Source organism: Microtus ochrogaster, chromosome 8 (genome assembly GCF_000317375.1).
Source record: "Microtus ochrogaster isolate Prairie Vole_2 chromosome 8, MicOch1.0, whole genome shotgun sequence".
Classification (NCBI taxonomy): Eukaryota; Metazoa; Chordata; class Mammalia; order Rodentia; family Cricetidae; genus Microtus; species Microtus ochrogaster.
This window is the reverse complement of record NC_022015.1, coordinates 12,892,936-12,897,668: the sequence shown is the minus strand read 5'-3', so window position 1 is coordinate 12,897,668 and position 4,733 is coordinate 12,892,936.

Here is a 4,733-nt window from a genome sequence, read left to right as displayed (position 1 = left end):
AAAAACAAAAAAAAAAGATCATCCCTCTCAAGAGGGAGGGGGAGAGGAGTGGGAGGAGGGGAAGAAGGTGAGAGGAGGGGGAGGGAAGTGAGAGGCTGGGAGGAGGCTGAAACTTTTTTTTTCCTTTTCTCAATAAAATAAAATGACAAAAAAAAAAGATCATCCCTCTCACAAACAATGGAAGTCACATATAATAGCCCCAATTTTATAGAATATCATTCCACAGCCCTTGTGTACTTTGCTAATGATGATCTAAATCTTGAAACACTGACTGGGTGTTGGGTAAGCATGAAGCAAAATGGACTTGAACTCTAGCTCTGCCATTGTTTCCTTTTAATAAATTTTGCAATGATAATCTCTCTTAAGTGTTGTGGTGATGATTTAATGAGATGATGAATTCTCCAATTATTAAAATAATGCATGTAGAGTATATTAGTGTATACACACACAAAATACACTCACCCACTCCTAAGTACCATCTGCTTTTACCCTAGTGAACTCCTGACATAGATCTAAATTTACTAATTTGACTTTGCTCTGCTCAGGGAGCACTGTGTACATCCATCCAAGCACCAATCACATCGTCAGACAATACTACTAAGCATTCCCTCTCCGAGCAAATTTCCTGCCCTTGTGTCCCCACAGCTATCATGTGGCCTCTTCCATCTTAAGTCTCAGGCTGATCTTCCCTATCAAGTTACCTGTATTTTATCCTAGAGCCAATCCTCCTCCCCCTCACCCCTTCCCTGTCCCCTCCTCCTCTCGTAGCATTACTGCCCAAAATCACACACATTACTCATCCAGCCCTAGACCTACCTAAATTCCAGACCACAAAATCCAAGTGGCTAGTGATAAGGCTTTACACAGTCACAAATCATCTTACATGCAGCAAGCCAACACTGAATACCTCAAAGACTTTTCACCACCACGCAAAACTTCATGAATTGGTGAAATGATAAATCAATAAAGGCCATTCGACATTTAAACGTTTGTCAATGGAAAATACATCCATTTTTCAGTTCCAGGTAGATAAGGGGCAGCAGAAAGTAGGGAAAGTTTGTGTTGAGTCAGTTTTTCCAGATGGGGAAGGGAATTCCAGCATGTTTGATACAGCTCAAAGGCCCACCAGAAAACTCAAATGAATGAATGTCTGACAGGACCTTAAAGTGAGCAGGGCCTTAAAGACTCTGGTTGCTTCTTGCAGATCAGTTCATATCTACAAGAGGGCGCGGTGGTGAGCTTGTGGGTTTTTTGTTTTTTGTTTTTTCTGAGACAGGGTTTCTCTGTAGCTTTTGAAGCCTGTCCTGGAACTAACTCTTTTAGACCAGGCTGTCCTCTAACTCACAGAGGTCCACCTGCCTCTGCCTCCTGAGTGAGTCTGTGTTTTAAGCGCGAAGTGAGGGCAGAGATTTGCTGTCTAGTTTATTTAGCAAGGCCAGCAGTTCTCTTGACTTGTCTCTGGGACCCTGCGTGAGTGAAGGGAGCCCTGGACTCACATTGTGCTCACAAGTGTCTCCGAATCTCTGCAATGGGAACTCAGGTACTCTGAACTTGGGAATCACACAAAATGGGTTCAGGTAGGGAGTGCAGTCCCAGCTTAAGAGAAGGTCAGGTTTTTATCTTTGTCCTCGGTGCTGAGCTGAGAAGGGGCTAGAAAGACAGGTAGACACCCGTGAGAGCATGAGGTGGCAAGAGATAGTGGATTACAGAGTTGGTGCTTCTAGATACGCTTCTCCAGTGCCGGGAGAATTTCACTACGGGTTTCTTTGTGTCTCTGGCAGAAATAGTTCTGAGCTGATAGTTTGGGAACGGCTGGTATTGATGTCTTACAACGTAAAGCATGAAGTGTGACCGAACTGGTCACCTGGGAAAGGAAGTTGAACTATTTATTATTATTATTATTATTATTATTATTATTATTATTATTATTGATATTATAATATAATTTCACCATTTCCCCCTTCTTTGCAAGCCCTCCCATGAATCTACCTCCCATTGTTAACTTTCAAATTCATGATCTCTTTTTCTTCAGTTTTTGTTACATACACATATTTCCCTAAATACATAACTACAACCTTCTCAGTCTGCTACTTATATATATGTTTTCAGTACTGATCATTTGGTATTGGGTAACTAGTCGTGTATTCTTCCCTGGAAGACTATTTCTCTTTATGCTTTGCTTTCCCAGACATTCCTAGCCATTCCTGACAAATGTTGTAACTTCGGGTAGCTTATGTTTTTCAAATACTCTGTTTTATAAATTTTCTGCTTTTCAGTAGACTAGTTTGTCAATTGCTCCACCTGTGACCAATCTGATTATATCAACATCCATTTTCAAAGATATTATTCTTTACACTTAACAGCTGTTCAAGTTTCTCTGGGCCATAAAATCCATCCAATTTCTGTCAGCTGGTTGAATTTATCTAACCAAACTCCTGTCACTTGCACTGCTCTGGTCCAGAGGGCCAGTGGGCTTACCTCAACTCTATCTTAAGTCTCACTATCATCTTCAAGGGCGTTTATTCAATGTATTTCTTCTTTTATTTGTTGAGACCAAGCCTTCATGTAAACCTTGAAGTTTTTCAAAATTACGTGTTTTTATTTTATATTAGAGGAGGTATTTTACCTGAATGTATGTGTGTGCATCACATGCTTACCTGGTACCCACAGAAGTCAGAAGAGAGTTTCAGATCCCCTGGAATTGGAGTTACAGATGGTTGTAAGTCATTATATGGCTACTGGAAATTGAACCTGCGTCCTCTGGGAAAATAGCCAGTGCTCTCAACCACTGAGCCATCCCTCCAGCCCTAAACATTGAACTTCTGATCTCTGTCTCCATCCTTCCATGGTTGAGATTTGGGGTTAGCATTGCCTCACTTCATTTTTGCTGTGCTAAGGGATTGAGCGCAGGGTTTGGGGCATGCTGGGCAAGCACTCTATTAACTGAACTATACCACAGTATTACAATTTAATGCTGTTGGTTTTGATATTAGAACTGTTCTCCCTCGTAAAGCATATCATCCTCAACCTCTTGGCCTGCTGCCTCCATAATGAGCTGCGCAGGGTACTTCATTGGTTTGTGCTTTTCAATCCTGGGTCCTTCCAGCTATACACACATGCATGATTTTCACTCCCTGGATTTGATATCTAATCATCTCCATTTTGGTTAAATGTGGGTAAAACTTAGACACTTAAGTTTAGTTTTTGATGTACAATGCTTTATTGTTTTTAATTTTCAGACGTTTTGCCACTGTTCCTTTGATTTTTTTTAACAAGGTTTTCATTTGGGGAAGCAGCAAATTTTACATTTTGAAGTAATTGTTTTAATGCTTAGTGTTGTTCATGAGTTTTCATTAAGGTAACAAATGACCTCTACTCCACTATTTTGGCTCATGTTTTATGCATTGAGGGTTTTCTTTTTGATGGCCCATGAAAGCTTTTGTAGACATTCTCAAGGGTATTTGAATAGTAACTGCATTCTGTCTAATTTTAGATAGCTATTAAATAGAGCATATTTTCAATGTCCTCTGTTATTAATTTTTCTTTTAAGGTTTTTGAAAGTTGCTTAGTCTCCCATTTCTGCTGGATCATTTCTTGCTTCAGGGACTACTATGCATGTGTTTCAGGTGTGTTACTTGACATATTTAACATTAGCTGTGTTTCATTAGGTGTTACTCTCTCCACCATTTAATCCTCTCTCTGACACAGTCAAGCTTTTCATTCATTCTGTATCTTAGTCCACTTGCACCCATCATATCACCTGTTCTGTCCTGTTATTTTGGGATGATTCTTTTATTTTAAGTCTTGGGAGCTTGTTGGGGTCCTATGCTAGCCCAGACCCTAAGTTATTTCTCTAGGCCAGACCCCAACATAAACTATCTCTCTCCTGACTGGCATGGATGTGCAGGAATAAAGACACAACTCACATGACTTTATAGGGAGGCAGATTCTCAGTGGTCCCTCATGAAGTCCTGAGTTCACATCCTAAAGAATTCCTCCTGTTTATTCTCCAAACCAGTCTTTATACCAAAACTTAACTGAGGGGGAAAATACATTAGCATTCTGTTTCCTAGGTAACCAGGTAAATGGCTTTCAGTCACATCTGTAATGGATTATTAAAAATTACAGGCAGCAGAAACACTGCAGGTCCCCAAGTGGTGGCTGGCAGCAGGTCCCAAAAGCAGCCAGTCCCAGGCAGGGACAGCGCACAAGACCATAGCAGGTCTCCGAAGGTGGCTGGTCCCCAGCAGCGAGCCATGTGGCTGCAGTTGATGAGAGACAGACAGAGGCACTCCACCCACAGTGAGGTTGGATATTTATTTAGTGGTTATGGAAGGAAAGGGAGAAGGGGAGAAGAACAGAGAGGGGGAGAGAGAGGGGGGAGACAGGAGAAAGAGGGGAGAGGGGAGAGGAGAGAGAGAGAGAGAGAGAGAGAGAGAGAGAGAGAGAGAGAGAGAGGCCAAAGCTGCCTCTCTGAGAGGGGTCTGGAAAAGAGCGAGAATTCAGGCTGGAAGCTGAAGATCAGCTTGTGTCAGTGGATGGGGAGGGAGTGGGCGTGGCTTGTCTCTTAAAGATACAGAACAATCAGCAGGGCGGTGGTGGCGCACGCCTTTAATCCCAGCACTCGGGAGGCAGAGGCAGGAGGATCTCTGGGAGTTCGAGACCAGCCTGGTCTACAGAGCTAGTTCCAGGATAGGCTCCAAAGCCACAGAGAAACCCTGTCTTGAAAAACC